At 42.1% G+C, this 22,263-nt stretch overlaps 1 pseudogene; it reads left to right on the top strand.

Annotated features, from left to right (window-relative positions):
* Positions 1-15,627: 15,627 nt before the first annotated feature.
* On the top strand, positions 15,628-16,518 carry LOC139629363 (uncharacterized; annotated as a pseudogene).
* The last annotated feature ends 5,745 nt before the right edge of the window (positions 16,519-22,263 follow it).

Here is a 22,263-nt window from a genome sequence, read left to right on the forward strand (position 1 = left end):
ACCAGACTAAATGAACACAACAGAGAAAATATCAGAGAATAGCGGGAGAACGCCTGTCCTCAGTGTGAGCCAAACACTGGCAGCCAACCTTGAAAAGGTCAGTTTTTGCTCTCACAAAGAAGAAAAAAAAATACATTTCAGGAAGTTACACCTCTTGCATGTTGTCAAAGCATATTCACATCTGAATTTAATTCAGACACGGTTCCATAAAAATACAGTAGTTACTGTGCAGTTGAAGTGAAGCTGGACTTACCAAACTGAATAACACATTCTGTCATCCATGAATACATTATTCACACAGGTACAAAACGTTACAGATATCAGTAATCACACAACTTACATGACACGCAATGATGACATGTCTGTGGTAACATGACAAAAAGTGCAGAGGCTCTTCAGATGCAAACTTATTTCACATCCAAACAGTGACAAAGTCTTTATTTTTCTTTTATTTCTTAAAGTTTATTCTTATTTTTCTATTTTTCTGTTGTTTTGCTGTATTTGTTACTCAGGATCTGCAACCTTGCATTTGAGGACCGGTTGTATCACAGTGGCATGACTGAACCATCCCATTTCAAAGGCTCCTTCAGATGGGGCTGAGAAATGCATCCTTCTTTTCCTGGGCAACACAGGCTCCAGTGGGTGGATCCTTATTGCGCTCTGTAATGAAAATAATATGGCAGCAAAGAATGTTGATAGAAAGTCTGAAGGTTATAGTCCGGGGTTTCAGCTCAGTTCAAGAGCTAACAGTACAACTTTAAAACCAAGGGCCTTAAAACCTCACCAAGAAAAAAAAAAACAAGTTAAAGAGTGTGATGTAATGGTAAGGGCAGGCCCAGCCGGCGACGCAAAACGACAATCCTCCGCAGCCAAGGCCACCATCGCAGTCTTCAATGGCGACTGAGGCCACACCTTCATGGACTGTGCCCTCTGTAGGACATGAATTGGGCCACAGTTACTCTGGTTTGGGTTTAAATATAGACTTCCTCAAGGTTAGATGATCTTCATCATTGTGGTTACAATAATAAACACTCATAACTGTTACAACTGTTGCAACGGTTCAGTTTTGGACCCAAGGAGGGGGGGACGGAGCAGGCAGAGAGGCTGAAGGCAGGGTGGACTGTGGATCAGCAATCCACAGTGAAGCAGCAGACGAGGACCTGGGCGTGGCAGGGAGTAAGGAAAGGAGGCAGAGTCAACCTGAGGAGAACGTGGCTGTGGCATCTGTACGTCGTGGTGACTGAGTCTGAAGGAATGAGCCCGGCTTAAGGTGTTCAGGGAGAATGGCGGGAGAGGGAAACCAAGGGACCACACCCAGTATACACACACACACACACATATGCACATACAAACACAAAGGGGAACAAACAGGGGACAAACTTGAAACACTACGAAGGGGGAACGAGGGGAAAATATGGGAAGAGGGCGAGGCAAAGCTGAGGAGTTGGAGAAAAGAAAGAATATACAGAGTGATGGATGGATGGATGGATTTTTCCTGTGTTCTCACACAGGAAAAATCCATCCACTGCACTTTGTCACTCTGTATATTCTGTCACCTAGACCGGCTGGAGGTCACCTAACAATAAAATGTAACTATAGCTCCAAAAAACCTGCCAACAAATGATAACATTGGGCTTTTTTTCCAAAAAAAGTTGTTGTTTGGGTGGATTATATGTCTTTATTTGGAAAGTGGAGGGGGGCAGGAAACAGCGGGGAGAGCTCTGTTGCTCAGGTTTCATAATGCCTATGTGGTATGGACTCTAACCACTCCGCCATCGGGACACCCCTAACATTGGGCTTTAGTCGTCACTGTGAAAGGGTACAATCAGGATTCACTCCCAGGTAAATTATGATACAGTAGTTGTTAGTATTAATGGGCTCCAGCTCCATTCGGCAGTGATATGAACATAACACCCAAGGGAACACATTAATTTTCGACCCTTTCCCATGTTGTGATGTCTTTCAGACCTGTCACCTGCCCCACACACAGCTGTTGAACCAGAGACACTGCAGCTACAGTTTCACATAAGCTTCAAAAAGACACAATTACCAACCAGAGCGTCTCACACAGACGTGCCAACACTGACAGGAGCACCAACATGATGAGACACGACGGATCCATTTTACCAGTCTGCATGACAGCTAGCAGCTCACTGTTTCTGCCCTTCGTCTCTGTCTGTGTGTGTGTGTGTGTGTGTGTGTCCTCTCAGTCCTCACAGGAAGGCAAACTTGTCTGGCAGTGTGAAAGGAGTCAATCACCTTTTTACTGGGTTTACCCACATTTAAAACACCTGCTCCAGATGACCTCTTGTTATTTACAGGAGGACAGTCTCTGTCTTATCGTCTCCTTTACTGCCCATCCAGACTCCAGGAGAGGGGTGGATGTGGCTGTGTTGTGGTGCTCGGCCCACTCTGCTTCTCTGTGGCCATCGTCTCATGTCTGTGTCCTTCTCCAGGGATCCACCTTCTGTTTCAGTCGCACAGCTACACCCACGCGCTTTACCATCAAAGGCGGAGCTGAAAAGTTCAAATAGTTGCACATCTAGCAACGACAACGCTGCAGACAGCAGACAGGAAGAGCAGGGCAGCAGAGTGAGCTCAGGGCCACAGGAAGTGGAGTTTATTTATGTGGCACTTCTCACAGACATGAGTCGCAAAGTGCTTCACAGAGCCACGAAAAGTTAAAATCAGAATTGCATGTGTTTATGCAAAACACAGAAAACACATAACACAGGAATACAGTGCAGTGTCCAGTGAAACACATAAGAAATGGACTTGGTACACACAGATGACCTGTTTCCTGTTCAGAAATGTTTGTTCTTGCCACTGATAACCAGTCTGGTTTTAAAAGAAAACATGGCACTGATATGTGCATGTATGCCCTAAAAGAAATAGTTACTAAGTATTGCAGTTAGAATTCCCACTGTGCTCATGTGTTTTATTGATGCATCGAAGGCATTCAACAGAATCAATCATGAGAAAGATTTTAGAAATTGGTTGCTGGAGGTGTGTCAAGGCACATCATAAGAATTCTGGCGTTTTGGTATGAACATCAAAAAATGCAGGTGAAATGGGGCAATGTTGTATCTGCCTCTTTTCCTGTAAGTAATGCTGTGTATCAAGAAGCTTGAATTCCTGTAAAAAAAAAAAAAAGGCCATATTGTAGGAAACACTGTTGTCAGTCATCTCATGTATGCTGATGACCTGGAGCCCATACAGTGCTGGGCTGCAGTGTGTTCACAGTATGGCAAAAACTATGATTTAAAATATAACACTGTAAAGAGTAAGGTCATGATAGTCAGAAGCAGAGAGGACAGGAGATTAGATTCCCCTGCTTTTTATTTGTGTGATACTGTTAGGTTCCCCATAAGGTTAGGACCCCGGAGCAGAGACGTACAGAGACAGGAGAACGGGAACTGAAGACTTCTTTAATAATACGAGCAAAAACAGTCCAAAACAAAGCAGGCAAAAGGAGGCAGGAGGCTGGCTGGCAGGAGAAACAGAGCGACGGAGAACCTGGAGACTGGGTAGCCGGGGAACAGCATGCAGGAAGAGAGCATGGAATAATCTGGCAGAGAGTGGGTGATGAACCGGGTGTTTTAAACTGGCTTAATGACTAATGGGCTGCAGGTGGGTCAGGCTGCCAGTGCTGCACCACGCCCCTGCCACACACAAGCTCTGCAGGGAAAAAACAGAAAAGGGAGGGGGAACAGAAAGAGAACAAAAAGTGCAACAAACAAAACATACAATTCAAAACCGTAACAGATACTCCTCGTCTAATATGCAAGGATATAAAATACCTTGGTCATTACATCACTGATGAGCTGAATGTCAGTAGAGACATCGATCGACAATGTTGCAAGCTTTACGCTCAGACAGATATGTTGCTCTGTAAATTTTGTGCTCTGACAATGTAAAATGTTTGTTATGTAGAGCTTTCTGCACACCTGTGTACACAGCAGGTCTTTGGTGCAGCTACAGGAAAAGCAGTAGAAGGAAGCTCATAGTGGCTTATAATGATGCAGTGAGGCTGCAGCTTCTTGTTCCCAGGTCGCAAAGTGCCAGTCAGCTGTTTGTGTCCACTGGTGTCCCTTCATGTGAGGCACTTCTGCGTAATCTGATGTACAGTTTTATGTGTCGCTTCGAGGAATCTGAAAACAGCATCACTGAGGCTTTAACAAGCCAGAGGAAGAGCTGCTCAAGGCTGCTCAAGGCTCAGAAAACACTGGCAAGAGAACTTATTTATGAAGTATTTTTAATTAATGATGTAACACATTCTACTTATTATCATTATTTTTATTGCTATTTTATTAATATTTTTTTCTTACTTGCTATGGACCCTTTTGTGTGTCTTTAATAAAGTTTGAATGGATGAATGAATGAAAATCAAATATACCAATGAAGGTTCTCAAGGACTGTGATCGGCTCAGATCTGAATTTTATTGCAAAAAATTCAGATACGTCAGATGCTGCATTTACTGACCTCTCTCTGTACTAACCTGTAGTTATTGAGTTAAATGGTCATGTTTGACACTGTAGCTACTTTTTTGTTGTAGTGGTGCACTGTCATATGAAAAGGTGCTTCTGATACAGTTTATCTGCACAAACTACAATAATAAAATCATCATTTAATCTACTTGCCAGGTCTGAAAAGGGCTTTAGTCCTCTCAGCTCTCAGTTTTGTTTAAAAATGGGGACATTCTGACAATGAAGATGTCTGTTGAGAGCCCAACAATATCTATATTCCTTAATATAAGGTAGTAATTACAACAAAGTCTACTAAAAAAAACACATTTTACAAAAGGTAACCATACATTTAAAGTAAAGTTTGTGCATTTGCTCAGTTGTTAGGTGGTGTTGTTTCATATTTATAAATCAAAATACTTTTGACAACTAGAGACAAGCGATCAATAAAGAGGCAGCAGCAGTTCTTTACCTCCCCACTTCAAACTTCATCTGAATGTTGCTTTAACCTTATTAACACTGCACTGAAGTTCCAGCATGAGCACAGAGTCACAATCCTCTGTGTCACTGTCCGAATAATGATGGAGCTGCTCGCAGCCAAGCAAAATGACTATGGATTTATATCTGCTAATAAACACAGACAGGATAATAGTATTGATTTATGGCTGGTTTAATGACACAATGGAACAGAGCCTAGAGGCTTGTGGAGGATTTGGCAGTGACTTGTGTTTGTTGCTGTGTTACAATAATTTGTAGTGTGTTCATGCTGTCGGACAGGTCCTCTGCCATTAAGACACCGAGCTGAAGATGACTGATTAACGAGGCCTGAAACCAATAAACTACCAGCGTCTCTGAGAAAAACAAGAGGTGGACTAAGACGGGTCACTTCAATTCTCTTAGTGTGTGTCTGTGGGGGTGTATGTGTGTGTGTGCATGTTGTCCAGCGTTACCACAAAAGAAGTTCATTAACTTGTAATCCACTCTGTGTTTCCTGTGTGTGTGTCTGTGAGATTATTCTTGTGTCACCCCTATTGTGGACCTACAGGAGCTCTAAGACATCAATAGACCCAGTCAATAGACCTAACCCGTCAATAGAATGACTAGACCAGAATGCTTCAGTAAATAGTTATATAAGACTGTTTGTGTGCTTCTGTATCTGTGTGTGCATCTTATTCTGTGTGAACCTGTCACACCCCCCCGCCCACACCCCCGCCCACATCCCGTTCAGCAGCAGTGGAGGAACATGTTATATAAAATCCTGCTTCCTCTGACAAAAGCAACTGCTAATCCCCAGAAAACCACCCCATCTTCAGAAACATCTCATACACCAGGGTAACTCGAAAGTGATAATGATTCACTCGTGTCGTCAATATTCACTGGATTTGACTTGAGTGAAGCTTGAACGTAGAAAAACTTTTCAGAACCACTGAGCCCCCCTAAAAAATAACCCTGGGTGAAAAGACTAATCATGTCTTAAAACAATTTGCAGAAAATTCCATTGACCAAAATAATTTCCAAATCTTACTTTAACCGAGACTCAAATCTGGTGCCTCAGTATCTTCACAGTTAGATATATACACCACAGCATCCACGGTTCTCCTCCTGGGTGGGGGAATGTCGTACTTCTTTCTTTCAGACTACATGCGCACACAGAGGAGGTTAAAGTTGTGTGTAAATGGTGATGGGACCTCTGAGATAAAGTTTGTTTAAAATCTGTCCTGCATAAAGTGTTATTATTAGATAGAAATGACCATTATAGAAACAAATCCCCAAAACTGATTCTAAGATTCATCTTAATCTAATTTTAACCACAACATAAAAGATATACCAGTTTTCACAAAAGCTGATATATGTGAAATCATTTTTGCACTAATTACCCCTCAAGATCTCAATCAATTTTTTTTCATTTTTAAATTAACTTGAGATAAGTGATACATAAGTGGTAACCAATCATATCATTTGATGTCATCAGCAATTATATTATTTCATGATAAAGTAGATCACGGAAGAAACTGAAGTCTTATCTTGTACACTCACAGTTGAACACGGATGCCATCTACTAGAAAAGGGCAGAGCCAGCTCTTTTTCCTCAGCAAGCTCGGGTCCTTTGACATCTGCAGTGAAATGCTGCACATGTCTTCTCTGCTGTGGTCTGCTGGGGCAGAACACAAGGAGACTGGACCAGCTGGTTAACCAGGCTGGGTCTGTGCTTGGAAGGAGTCTGGACTCACTCGGGACTGACATGGAGAGACGCATTCACTGTCAGATGCAGGTCATCGTGGACAATATCAACCACTCCTCTCCACAACATCCTTGCAGGCCAGAGAAGCAGCAACAGCAGAAGTCAATTTCTCATCTCTCTGCACTGCAGGACTGAGCGGTTCAGGAAATCCTTTGTTCCCACTGCCATCAGACTATCTAACAACTCAGACAAAGGCAGAGGATCATCACACAGACTTAAATATTAACTGAATACATTAATGAGCTGGACAGAGATGGACAATCTGAATTTCCCAATGGGAATAATACAGTATTTTATCTATCTATCTATCTATCACTACTGAAACGTGTTATCGCGAAAAGAAATCACTTTCAGAAAATGTAATCATTGGATGCCTCCTGTTGCACTGAACTGAAGATCAGCCTCTGTCTCATTCATCAGCCTGACGGTTATCTGTCATTACAAACACCAACTATACAAACTCAAGTAAGCAAGTGTGACTTTGTGCATCCTTTGGGCTGCATTGTAGTAAGTGATACCCACCGTTTTAGACCTGATTCAGATCTGCCAAAGCCACCGGCAGGTGCCTTGTAATCAGAGCTTCAACATCATAAATCCAAAATGAAATTCTGCACAGTGTTGGAGATGCTGTCATTGGGGCTGGCAGCAGTTTTACTGCTGCAGTTCTGTTCTGACCTTCATTTGACACATAGAAGTGGTTTGCTGATTTTCTTTGTCAGTTATGATGAAGCACATTGTTCTCATGCAGTGTTTCTGATGCAAGTGTAGATGTCAGCATCTTTTAAGGAACGACTAGCTGCTGGTGGTTTAGAACTTCCTGCAGCTGCTTCACAATAAAGGTTGCAGAAACTTCAATAGCAGTTTCCATCCAAGCTTCCCATTTATTTCAGAGCTCATATCTGACTCCCCAGAGTTCAGATGCCTCTCAGATCTTTCCTGATGTAGTCGCATAAGTTGCAAGAACTTGTTTTTATGATGCACTTGGGGTCGGCTGAGAAATTAAGAACAAATGATCAGTATTTTGTCATGGTGTTTCTTTACTTTATGCTTGACCTGACATAAACCTGTCCTCAGTCTCATTTTAACCCAGGACACAAGTCTTAATCCTAAACTACTCCTTAAAGAAAAATGGGGGCGGTCTAAAATGTCCTCATGCTAAGGGTCTAAAGCCCAAATTGATTTTCAAAAGAAGAGTGAGCTCACACACATTCAGACACACATACATTCTCTATTCTCTCTTTCTAAATCTTTTCTATCTAAAAGCCCAGAGTTCATTTGTGTCTGTGCAGAAATGAGAGGGATTTGTAGCTGCCAGTCAGTAACAGCCATTTGCATTGGTCTCCGGCTGTTAGACCAATAGAGAGAAGCTGTGGGAGTCTTAGTTTCTCCTCAGCTGCTCATCCAGCGCTGCTGACCTCTCTTCTCTCAATTCCCCACATTTACTTCACTCCAATTTTCACCCTCCCTAACAGACTAACACACAGGCTGTGAGCTGAATGAGCAGTGGCAGTTGGGCGAGGGGAGGGGGATTAAACCTATGAGTGGGAGGACATCAGAGAAAGAAACACAAAAGGGGGCAGACAGGGAGCAGGAGATTCAGACAGGATCACTAGTGTGTTCTTTTCAAACTGGGAAGTCGGAATTTTGAGTTTCAACTGGAACGAAATTTCAACTGGAATGCCCCCTGCCCTGTACATCAACAGAAGTGAAAGTTGTAGTAATATACTGCTTATTAGCACTTTCATCTTGTTAAATCAGTCATACACACAGTACTGTTCAACTTCTTTCTGTGGACATTCTAACAATAACAACAGCAAGCAACAACAATAACCAGCTACCGACTTGTTGCACCCAACTCCACTGAGACGTCATTCCCAGATGCAACATCTGATTTCCGAGGTGACTGGAACGCAGCTGATTTTCAGCAACTTCAGCCCAGTGAGCCAACAATGTTGACCAACATCAACTGATGCTAATTGATCTCAAAGCATTAACACATTTTCAATTCGGCACATTTTCAGGATGTGAAAAGCCAGTGGAGAATCAAACAGTTCAATGTGAACTAAAATCGGCTGATTAATAGCTAAATAACTTTTTGCTATACCTTAACAGCCAATGCTACAACGAATATTTATTTACCAAGGCCGAACAGTGTCAAGAAGAGTAAGAAAAACATGAATGTAAATCAAACAGTGTTGTTAACGTAACATGAGCAGACCTCAACAGGAAACCAGAGAACCCAAAAAGAAACGTTAGCTGAGCTAATTAGCTTGGATAATTTAACCAGGTGAGCACAATACAGTACTGAGGTGACTCAGACATCCTCCAGCAGGTTGTCTGAAATAACACAAGAAACTAACATGTTCTAGATACATGGTATCTTGTAGTCTGAAACCATGATTTGAAATAATAATACCATGAACTTCTGAGCAACTACTCAGTAAATGGATATATCTAGACTGAAGCTCTTATTTGGTAATTGTTCTTATTTAGAGCTAGAGTGCTGCTTCCTAAATACTCTGGCACATAACTCCCATAAAACAGCCAACTTTGTGTTTTTTCTATTTGTTTTATATATGTTTTGTAGCCCTACCAGTTCAACAAACTGAATGTAACATTAATAATTGAGTTTTGGAGGTACCAGTGGGCTGTTTCTGATTTGTAAGTATTTGATTCCAGTCTTGGTGCCAAGCTAAGCTAACTGGCCACTCTATATGCTGACAGGATAGGTCATTATTCCAAGAGGGATTTGATCAGTTCACTCAGAGATTTTATTTGATTATTCAACAGTATGTAAAACTTAACCAGCATGGATTCTCAGGTTAGAGCCGCAGAGCGCAGTGGGGTTGCTTAAATCTATTTAACTTGTGGACCTCAACAGCAATATAAACTGCCTTTGTACTGACAGCTCAGTTGATCTGCCCTTAGATATTGCTTTTGTCACGTGATGTCCAAACACACACCGCCGACCCAGGATAATTGTTTCACCAGCAAATATGACCCACAAGCTAAAGAAGAAGTTTGGATTTATGTTCACTAGATGAGACATGAGTCTTTAACTGAGCGTTTCACTGCTCTGAAACCCGTGGAAGGCTAATCAAAGAACCAAAGCATGCAGCTTTATGTCACAGTTAAAGGGACTCATTGAGTTTCTGAAGCCTTCACATTTTGTTTCAGATGAACGTAGCATTCCACCTTTATAGTCCCCCTTACAGCTAAAACACATCACAGGCCACCAGTCAAAGCAGAAGTGAGAAGAACTCACTTAGTGAACTGCTCTGTGTGAGGCTGCGTCTTTTTTATTGTTGTGCTGTAGCAGATCCACTTCTCAGTCACACCTGCACAGCAGCATGTTGTTTTCTTCTTCAAGCCAAAGTTGAAAGTAACTGCTCGCAACCCGGGGCACTTGGTGTCAGTGTATCACAGTAACATCACGCTATAGTCTACGACTGTATGCGATGATCTGCCTGCCCAGACCCTTCATCCATCAATGTCAGTCAGCACACAGCCCTGTGTTATGTGTACTGTGGTTTTCATTGAGTTTGATGCCACAATCTCTGTGTATTCAGCACCTGGTGCACTGAGATGGCAGCTCATTACACAGCCAGCTCCTGGACTGCCCCACACTCTGTGAGAAAAGCACTCAGCCACAGTTCAGGTTGGGTTCGCTGCACAAAACTGATGATGTGGTGATTGATCATTAAACTACATTACATCAGCCATGGTTCAACACCTCCTGCTTATATTACTATTACTAAATATTACTATAATGTTACTAATGAAGTTGTGATATAATGGTCTTTAGTATATATTTAATTATGAATACACCAGTCTACTAGTGGACTCTTGGGAAATGAAAAGGAAGTGATGTAATTAGATAGAGACAGAATTAAAGAGGGAGCGAGAGAGACAGCAAGTAGATGGTGTTGATATTATGCATTATCACAATATTAATATCAAAATATTTATAATGAATTAATTACAGCTCAGTGCACACCCAAACACACAAAAAGAAGTGTAGCTGCAGGCAGTAGTGATTTAACAGTTAATTGGCGGTCAAGTTCAAGTAAGAGGACCACAAACTACAACATCCATCCACTACTTGTATGTGTTACAGTTACCAGGTATCATAATTGTTCAGTGCTTTTTCACTGAGCCATTGTGACACTGTTATGGACAAAACCGTCTTTGTTGTGAGAACTGCTTTAGCACATTGAGATGTTAGAAATGCTGATAAGTGGGGAAAGTAAAAGATGAGAAGGAAAATAAAGAAAGAGAAGATAAGAGACAGTATACACACTCAGTCGGGGACACCAGTGAGTCCTGTGGTCTAGTTAATGAGAGCAGATAAATTGGTGTGAAGGGACTCAGTAATTACAGCACAGCTCTGTCCCTGTTTAACCTGATAACCCATACCCCGCCCTCATTACACCAGCCTCACGTCTATGAGCCCTGTGTCTCCTCAACCAGTCTCCTCCTTTCTCCTGCATGTCAGCTTTGTCTCTGCTCCTCTTAATTCATGTTGTTAGGTCAGTAATACATTTTTAATTTATGTTGTTAATACATATTTAATTGATATTGTTAGGGTAATAATATATATTTTAAAAGCCATAGACAATATCAAGAAACAGAATGTAGTTCATTTACAACACATATCTACAAAACACATTTAGTCTATATGTTAGGTTGTCTGTAGCTGTACTACTTAAGGTAAATATGATGTGACCATGACATGTTTGCATCTCTTGGTGTCAAAAACGCAGATTAATATTTCAATATATTTTGTGCAAGCACTTCCAAGAGAGAAAGAGAGTCTTCTTGACGATGAAGGGTTGACAAAGGAGTTTGCACATGAGCACCATCCTGCCACTTTACCTCCACCAGGCTCAACAGTGAATTCTTGCATCTTAGAAACATCCCCTCTGTGTCATCCTGGCCTTCTGCTTTGGGGCCCAGCAGGGGTCTCGCCTCTTCATCGAATGCCATTGGCTGCTTTTCTCTGCTGCCTCAGACACAGCTTTGAAGACTGAACTGCAGGCTCTGGCCTCTGATTCCCAGGTCTCTCTAAACCAGTGGTTCCCAACCTGGGGGGCCCGACCCCCCAAGGGGGGCGCCAAAGATGCAGGGGGGGTCGCGAAGCCCTCTTGATTTTAAGGGGTTTAATAATTTTTATGTAATTAAAATGTTAAGTAATGAGTAAGCATTTAATTCCTATATGTGACAAAATCAACTAAATTCAAGGGCCACATTAAACATTTATTTGTGTATTTAAATAGATAAACAAATAAGTTATATATATCACGAGGAACAGAGCGTGTGTGACGTGAATGCCTCTCGTGCTGCAGCCGTTGCCTAGCAACGTAAACGGAGCTAAGGGAGAAATGGCGAAGCGTCAGGTAGAGGAGACTGCGGAAAATGTCAAAAAGAAAAAGAGGGGCTACCAAGAAAGTTATGTTGAGTTTGGCTTCATAGAACCAATGGATAAAATTAGAGCTGAATGTATATTTTGCCGTGAGAAACTGGCAAATGAAAGTTTGAAGCCCTGCAAGCTGAAGCCACACCAGACAACTAAACATCCCGAGACAGTGGGTAAGCCCAAAGAGTCTTTCATCAGAAAAAGAGAGCTTGTTGTCACTAGCAGGCCCCAAAACATAAAGGAGAGTTTCTTCAGGGCAGGAAGCGACCAGAGGCAGGCAACGGTTGCATCTCTTGAGTGCTCTCTCCTAATTAGTTAAAAAGTACAAGTTCTGAAGAAATATGTTGTAATCATACACAGGTTCTCCTCATTGTTCCATGCTGTTATGAAATTACTGAAATATAATAAAGTATATTATATATATATATATATATATAGATAGATAGATAGATAGATAGATAGATGCACCCCACCTCCACAATGCTGGCCACTGTTGGGCTTCATCAGTTAACTCAGCACAGTCTGTCTCATCCAGTCATCCAGACCTCCCAGGGTACAATGAGCTCAATGATGCAGACTTTCTTTGAGAGAGGACCAGAGCACCAAATCAGGCCTTTGGGTGGTGGTATCAATCTCTGGAAGAAATACAAGTTGTCCGCTGATCAACCAGCACCTTCCAATCACAGGCTAAGCACAGCTGGTCCTGCTTGGAGCAAGGGGTTGGATGCTGCTGGTGGTAGGGAGTTGATGGCAGTTTGTCTTTAGGGCTTGATTGTGACTTCACTTTACATGTGTATGACGGATGGCTGGCTTGGAACAGAGGGCACACTCTGGAGCTTCATGCATCCACTGATGAAGATTAACTGGTGTTGGAAGGACATCGGATGTAGCTCTGATGGTGAAACTCAATCACTTTGCCTCCATGGCCCACACATCCTTCCAGCTGATCCCCCTCTTCTCCACACTGTCCCATCATGTCCACTGTAGCTGTTTGCCAAGGGCGACCACCTCTTCGACCAGCTTTCTTACAATACAAACAGTGAGGGCTCAAAAGGAAAGGTTCACTCAAAAATGAAAACTCTGTTAATAACTACGCACGAACACCAGCTTATTACACAGTTCATATTCTGTATCAGCTTGGACAAATTCATGAAGATACTTATTTTTTGAATTCTGACTTTAAAGCTGCACTGATTTTTGCTCATGGTGATGAGAGATTTATCACCCAATCCTATTTTTCCCGTCAACACTACAGAGTGTTTTACCATCTTTCAGCTCATTGTTTTGACTTTGCAACCTACAACTTTGCTGTTTTGACTGATTGATCCAGCAGCAGGTTTGTTTTTTCTCTGATAAACTACCTAACTCCAAATTAAAACAGTGTGTTTCACTTTGTGGTTGTTGCTGCTGGTAGTCAAGTAACTAATTTACAAAAAAGAGAGATACAAGGAGAAGTACAGTGCCTCCTGACAGCTGGCCAGTGGTTTGCAGTGGATTGTCAGACGGTCTCAGAAAGTTACGGAAATGAACAGGCACACTCTTATACACACCCTGAACGACAGGCATACAGACAGGGTCAGTAAAATCTGATGGCCCACTGGCCCACCGGCCTGGTGGCCCACTGGGATTTGTGTCAGTAGTCCCAGTGGATACACTCCAACATGTAGTACATAGAGAGAGAGAGAGATGATGTCACATCACCTCTTGAGATACGCTCTGATCTCTTTTGGACTTTTTTACACATTTAACGCCAAAAACAGCAAGGGAAACAAAATTGCAGCAGACTGGCTGGCTCGATACCAACAACCAAATCGACTCAAACTGACGGGGGCCCTGTTAAGGGGGTACCAAAGGGTGGAATCAACAACAATACGAACAGGCCACCACTTGCTGTGTAAGACGAGAACCTTTGCCTTAGCAGTGGTGTGGGCTTGGTTCTGCTCTGCAGAAGACACAGACATACTCTGAGCCTGTATGTTTTGCCACAATCAAGTCACACAAACTTTATTGAACATATTAAACTAAACAACAAAAATGCATGTTCAGTCAGGCAGATTGGCTCAAAAGGTGGGCTCCCTGAGGGCCATGGTTCTGGACCAGCTGCATCCTCTGAATTACAGTCTTAGATTCGGAATTCAAAAACCTCTCTGACAGTACTAAAAAAAAATATTATTGCAAAGCTGTTATATTGTATTGCATTAGCTTGCACTTGTCTGTTTGCTGAGTTCTCCAGTGACCTCTCTGGCTCAATATCAAAGCAAAGGTTCTCAAGGTCAGAAACCTGCTAAACCTTTGTACTAATAAAAGCAGACAGCTGCTTAGTGATTCTGTTCTAAAATTCCACCTTTACGAGCTCTATTTCTTAACGTCCACATACACTGACCTTTGCTGATATTTGAAAGTAAGTTGAGGATACTTGACCAAGTCAAGGCTTTTACCTTCATTATGGCAGTTTATCTTATTCTGTTCAAGTGGTTTTTAATTCGGTATGACAGGGAATGGAAGCGCGTGTCCTTTTCAGAGGGGAGTTTTGATCCAGCCAGGCTGACTTCATGCCCAAAAATAGACCATGGGTTATACTTCAAAGATACAATATACGATTTTAATGGAGCCATAACAACATATTTACCATGCTGTCAGGTAGTGCAAGTTACAGTTATAAGTTAGGCAACTAAAACACTTGGTTAAGACTGATGAAAAATAATGGTCACACCTTCAAAAATAAAAATAAACTGTTGGATTGTGATGGGGCACAAACACCTGCATTGAAGGTGAAGGTCAGATGTGTCCACAACTCTGACCTCATTGTCCTTAAAATCTGGTCACGGTAATGTTAACCATGTTAACCTTGGTGTCCTAACAAAATGGTGGCGCTTGAAGGTTGCTCAGGCTTGTTGATGAACTTCCATAGCTGTCAAATTAAACACTACAAGACTTGCCAACATGGAGCAAGTTAGTGGTGGTCAGTTTGAGTAAATCTCCATCAATTCACACAGTTTATTCTAGAGAAGTATTTGTACCGCTGACTCCTGCTTCTTAACTGTCTACAAAGCATGCCTCTGTCGAAGTTTCTAAATGAGGAGAGGAGGGGGAATGAAGGTCGAAGGTGCAAACAGGTGGAAATCACAAATCATTTTTGTTCAGTTCACTTCAAAGATTCTCAGTCACTGACTGTGCAGTTTTTTCCCTTTTTCTCAAGCTAAACTGTGGTATCACTGTACAATGGTACTTCAGTAACAAGTGAACACATTACCATTCATACAGCCTGATGCTCTGATTCAGACTGGCCTCAGTTCAGCTCTATATTCATTCTGTTGCCAGTCCAAGCCATTATATTAAGTCTAGTACAGAATGTGCCTATAAAAGCACTGCACAGAAGCTCAGCAGCTATAATTCCGTCAAAGCACAAGTCAAACATGAGTGAGTTACTGGTTTATTTGGAGGCATCTCTCCAAAACAAGTTATTGTTCTTGGCCCTTAACAACTCAGAACACACCTACTCTGGATGGGATCGTCTCGGCCTCCAGTGCTACAGTCAGAAACTTTTCTGGTCATTTTTGACCATGACATGTCCTTTACTTCACATATAAAACAAGTCTTGCACCTGTGCAACATTGTGAAAATCAGAAACATCCTTTCTCAAAACTAGTTCATGCATTTGTTACCTCTAGACTGAACTACTGTAATTCTTTATTTTCAGGATGTCCCAGTAACTCAGTGAAAAACCTCCAGCTGATCCAAAATGCTGCAGCGCAAGTACTGACAGGAACTAGGAAACGAGATCACATCTCTCCTGTGTTAGCTTCTCTGCATTGGCTCCCTGTAAAATCCAGGATAGAATTTAAAATCCTCCTCCTCACCTACAAAGCCTTTAATGGTCAAGCACCATCGTACCTTGGAGAGCTTATAGTTCCCTATTTTCCCAATAGGATACTTCGCTCTCTAAATGCAGGTCAACTTGTGGTTCCCAGAGTTTGTAAGAGTAGAATTGGGGGCAGAGCCTTCAGCTATCAGGCTCCTCTCCTGTGGAACCAGCTCCCAGTGTGGGTTCGGGAGGCAGACCCCCTCTCTACCTTTAAGATCTGGCTTCAAACTGTCCTCTTTGAGATGAGTTATAGTTAGAGCTGGTTCAGGTGAGTCCAGAATTATTATTATCATTAATAATAATAATAATAATAATATACCCCCTCTCAACCCAACTGGTGAAGGGAGATGGCCACTCACCCGAGCCTGGTTCTAATGATTCTATTGCTTTCTTTCTTATCCTTTTGAGAGTTGTCGGGGGCTGAAACCAATCCCAGCAGACATGCAATGTAAAGTCGTCAGTTAACCAAACCTGCATGTCTGTGGACCATGGGAGGAAGCTGGAGCACCCACACAGGCACGAGGAGAACATGCAAACTCCACACTGGAAAATTCAATTTCACAGAATTGATTTTGCGATCTCTAGTCTAATACTTTGTAAGTGGAATTTTTGCAGTTACTGGCCTTTACTCTATTCCTCTCTGGACACATTATTTCCTGCATTAGCAACTGAATGTGAACATAAACCAAACAGTGGACGTGCTCCTCTCTGTTACTGCAGCATTTTGTGGTTTAAGATGATCTAACAGCTCGGATTTCTTTTGCTTTATTCTTCCAGGTTCTAAAGAGAAACCAGTTGTTAAACAAGTTTTGTAAACTTCCTCAAAAATTCATTTTAACTTTGGTCTCCTGAGCAGCAGACCTTGACTGCATCAGCAATTTCCTCCATTCTTGTCCTGTGCCGAGTCTGAACTAACGCATTCACACATTTGGAGAGGCTCAGCTTTTCACAGGAGACAAGGCTTGTTTGCAAATGATTAGGAAAACATTAATGTAGTGAGGAGAGCTGCACAGAAGCCAGGAAAAAGCATATTTGCATTATTACCTTCGACTGTTTGACTGTGTGAGGCTTAGAAAAGATGATTTGTGAGGCATGAATGCTCATCTCTTCCCCTGCCTCCCTCTCTCCTGCTACACAGTGGCCTGAATCACAGCTGGACTCTGTCAGCTATATTGTCAGGATGTGTCTCTGGTTGTGCAGCGTTTTGTGGTCATTTCAACAAGTGATGTAAACCTTAAGGGGAGTGAAATTGTTCTATAGGAGTCATGCTTGCTCACTGGAATCAGAACTCCTTAATAATATAGGCTTGTTGTATTCAATAAAGTCTCCCCTTTGGACTCAAAAGTAGAACTCAGAGAAAGCTCAAGCACTTCACTGTTTATTGAATTATTGTCAAAAGTAAGCAGCAGAGGAGTTTGAACCAGGGCAGGCAGCGGAGAGGTGAACCAGGCTGAAGGAGTTGAAGGTAACAGGGCAGGGGGGGGCAGGCAGTGATGAATGTGAGGCACAGGTAAAACAGAAATTAAAACAACTAGGAACAAACTTCCACAGAGTTTGGCAGCAGTACTGTTAGATCTACTTCTTATTTACATACGACGTTTACGACTGGCTGCATGAAAGCTGGCAAAGGAGCTTTTCTGATGTTGGTCGAGTTTAGCTGCCAGTGACTGAAGAGGCTTTAAATGAAGAATTGAACCTCTGTAACTAATATACTATTCTACTGCCTTGGGCAGCGAACATGATCTTTGCCTTTAGGCAAATATCAGGGGCTAGGAAAGTTCTGAGGGCTGGCATCGACAGTGGATCTCTGAGGTGTTAGGTGTCAAATGTTGAAAGTTTACTGCAAATGTAGAAGAGATAGAAGAGAGAGCATTGAAAATGGTAAAATTACTCTACTACTGAAGCCAGAATGTGTATTTCATGAATGTTAAAATTACACATAACTATTAACAGGTTCCGCTCTACACTTGGCAATGACAGTTGGTCTATAAGTCAAAGACTGTCCTCCCCCAAGAAACAACAGCATCAGTCATTTTAATAAGTGCCCCAAAACAACATGTTTACATTCAGCTGACAAAGGCCTCGAATGAGTGGCCATTAAAATGGGAGCAAAGGAGGTCAGGTGACAAGTCCATATGGGGAAGAGATCAACAAAACATCCAACATGGAAGATTTCCTGTTTCCTACCGACACTTTTTTTTTTTTTAAAGCATGAGCACAATGTTCCTAAACCTTAACCATGTGTTCATCATTGTAATCATGATGATGGAGATGAAGATGATCAACTAAGTACTTATTTATACCCAAACCATGATCTTTCCCAAAACCAAACCAAGTGGTTTTTGTGTCCAAGCAGATCAAAACTTAGTCTACAGCACTGTCACATCATAACAATGGATTTCTTTTTCAGCAGTCATTTGTAATGGTTTTGGAAGGTGCAGACAAAAGAAGTCATCCTGCCAATCAGGAAACACTTGTATGAGTCATTCTAGAGACAGAAATCATGCCGACTGGTGACAAAGGAAAAACCAACATCAAGTATCCTAGTGTGATATTGAGTCACCTTGTGCCTCCAGAGGAGCTTCAGTGTACTTTGGCATTGATTCTCCAAGTGTCTGACCTCCACTGGAGGGATCAGCACCAGTCCCCCACACATATTCCCTGATTTGGTGTTTTGATGCTTGAAATGATGTTGACCCCACATGTCATTTGTGGAGGCATCTGCAGGCCAAGTTATGTGGCTGGTATTTCTAGTGTCAGCACATAATGAGCTTCTAGTGGGCATTTGGATTTAAATCCCTAAACCACTACAATAACCCTGGGCGTGTTACCTGCTATTACAAAAACCTTGTGACCTCAGAGTGTGAAATCTTGAAACAAAAGTAATGGGAAAGACCTCGGAGGGCCAGACCATGGAGATTGTATATAGATTGCACCATGGTAGCTGAGCATGCAGCAGGTTGAAGGGTACATTTCTTAGTCTTTTAGCTTTGAAGTATTTTTGCGTGTGTGTGTCTGCGTGTCTGTGTGTGTGTGTGTCTGTGTAAAATCCTGTCCCAAAGTAAATCTGTTATCACCACAGATGGTTCCTGATGAGCAATAGGCAACACAGATTTTCCAACACCAGCCAAAATAAGTCAAGGGCATCCACACACACACACGCACACGCATACATACACACACACACACACACACACACACACACACACACACACACACACACCCCCCCCACCACACACACACACACACACACACACACACACACACACTTCCTTTTATTAGTGCTGAATTGAACATACTGTCTTCCACTAAGTAAAATAACTGCTTTTCATTTTTTGCTGCACCTACAAACTTTAGTTCAAATTTTAGTTCAACCCCTTGCAGCCACTTTAATAGAAGGCTTTACATACTTACGTTCCTATGTGTAGGGGACAGTATGCCACCGCCAACACATGTCCACCATCACTGACAAGATCTGGTAAACTCACACAGCAGGTAAGCTGGGTGTGACCCTGCATGGTAATAATGGCAGCTGCAACATGCTGCTGCAGATTCCTCATGTGCATCATCAGGAGGATGAACACCTTCCTCACTAAGGAAGAAGTGAATCCAGATATTTGTTACCATCAGCCTGGACTTCTCCCTCCTCTGCAGCTCACATCCAATTCAAAACTCTGGTCCTGGCCCACAGGGCAATGAAGGTAACTGCTCCTTCCTGCCTCCAGGCCATCGCCGTACCCATACACTCAACAATTGTGCTCTTGTGGTCCCTCGTCCCAATCAAAGCTCCTCTCTGTTCTGGCCCAGACTGAAGGAATGAACCCTCCACTGAAGTCAAGACAGCAGAGCAGCAATCTTCCACATCAGGCTGTAAAAAAAAAAAAAAGCTCTAAGCACACATACAGCAGCTCAAAATATGTTCAGTTGTTGGTAGATGAAGGTTGAATGCACTCCCTTTGACTAAATATGTGTATATAATCCATAGATAATAAGAATTGATTTTGCAACAATCCATCAGTTCTGCTCTTATAAATGGTAATAAGTCATTAATGAAGGGTCCTTGTGCTAATTCATAAAGTCCAGTCATTATTTACACTTACATGAGCCTAGACTCTATAACGCACTATAAACCCCAACCTGCAAAACCCTTTCCCCTCTCCAATAAATTGTGTAAGTAAGTGTTGCTAGACTGAGCAATTCACTGTCAACTTAGGCAACTTTAACCCAGGCAACTGAGCGAGTACATTGTGAAATGGTTTTACATCTCATACTATTTGGCCAGTTTCCCCTGATGAAAGGTTAATAACTATTGGCAAGGTTTCCATTTATGTGTTTAGTGCCACAACTTTAATTAGAAGAAGAAAAAGAAGAAGAAAAAGAAAAAGAAGAAGAAGAACAGATTGACAGGGCACCAAGTTGGGAAGACAACATTCACAGTGACAATCGCAAAATCAGAGGTAATGTTGATATATTACGAGTTGAGACATTTTTCTTTAAATGATATTCAGCTTCAAACTTTTTTGCATCATCATAAATATGTTTATGGAATGAAACTTTTTCCCACAGATCATTTCATTATTTTTCATTATATTAATGGTTTTGGGTTCAACCAAACTTTTGTGAATAAAAAAGTACAAATAGTTGTAAAATTCTGCGTGAATAATTCAACAAAATACCATCATGTCCTACTTTAGACTTTCTAAAAATAAAAAAAAAACTGTGCAGGTACAAGGCTCTGGGGCTGTGGGTCATCTTCTGTCAGTCAAATCTGGCGACACAACTCGGTTTTTGTGGTGATCAATTTACAGACTACAGTTTCCTTTAGCCTTCTGACTGCGTCTTCTTACAGGATGGGAACTGTCAAAGTTCCAGCGATGAGTGCATTTTGACGGCTCGTGTGGGCTGATCTCACTGCAGTCAGCTGTGTGACATCTGTTCCAAAGAGGATCAGCTGCATCTCTGAGGATGTGGTTGTCACTGTAGCTCCTTGAACAACAGCATAAGCTACTTCCACAACAGTGTTAATTTAGGTTGATAATTGATCAGTGTATTGAATAGTATGCAATGCAGATAATATGGGTGTTTGTTAGAAGGGTGGCCAGGAACCGCCCACATGATTTGACTTTAGAGTGGAAATAGTTAAATCAAATTTCACGGCAAGTCATTCGTACATGTATTGACTGAGTGACAAACAGGTGAGAAGGCAGATGCAGGGAAAATGATTGACAGGTGCTATGACAATGCCCGACTAATCAGTATGTGATTGACAAAAGCAGTGGGTGTTGTGCTCCTCTGTTGAATGGATGGATGGAGGGAGGGAGGGTGGAGGACAGACAGTCAATCTGACAGGCTGACCTAGATTGTCAGCAGAGAGAATGAGGATGAGAAAGAGTCAAATGGAGAGAGAAAGAGAGGAGACAGACAGAAAGAGAAACAGACAGATCACGGTTTCACCTCTGCTCTGTTGTCCCTCTGTGTGAAGGATCATTTGCTGTTGTCATCTCCGCTGATGTCCCTCATCCTGTCAGGAGGCCGCAGCTGTCGGCGGCTGGGAAACTAGCAGGGCCTCGTGCAACGCACCAACCCCGCTGTCCGAAACAATCCTGCTGCATCACATGAACTAAATGAGGACTGGTGGAGGGTATGCGCATCTTTCCATTTTTCTTTCTGAAACAGGTATTAAAAAAAAAAAAGAAAGAGTGGTTATTTGAGTCTCATGATTTAAAAAGTGGTTTGATTTTCAATTTTTATTTTCATTTAACAAAAAAAAGGTGCTGCAAAGTTCTGCCTGCCTGCCAGGACCTGCATCACCACCAACATTGTAGGGATCAAATGGTCCCACCCACATTATAGCTCGGGTGGTTTTAGCTTAACAATGTGAATTCCATACATGTTTGATGTGGTGATGAGTAGTCTACATATTTTCGGCCACTTGAGCTTGATGGTGTGAATTTCAACTATCTAACACTCCTCTCATCTGAGGAAGGAGGGAGTGTAATGAAAATCACCTACATTCACATTGCAACTTTATTCCTGAAGATGCATGAATCATTGGGCCATTTTGTCTCGACAATTTGAATTCAAGACATTTAACCATGATCTATTAGTTAAACATTATGTAACAGCTATAATCAGCAGTGCATCCATCCCTAACACTCAGGAAGTACACGCCAAATAATGTGAATGTGAATCCAAGACGCTATCAACGCATTTGACAGCCATTCAGTTATCTGCCTTTGAAAACCTCATTGCTGTCTGAAATGCTACTGTATGCTT

Source organism: Trachinotus anak, unplaced genomic scaffold (assembly GCF_046630095.1).
Source record: "Trachinotus anak isolate AG129_WGS33_773 ecotype Australia unplaced genomic scaffold, CSIRO_AGI_Tana_v1 ptg000012l, whole genome shotgun sequence".
NCBI lineage: Eukaryota > Metazoa > Chordata > Actinopteri > Carangiformes > Carangidae > Trachinotus > Trachinotus anak.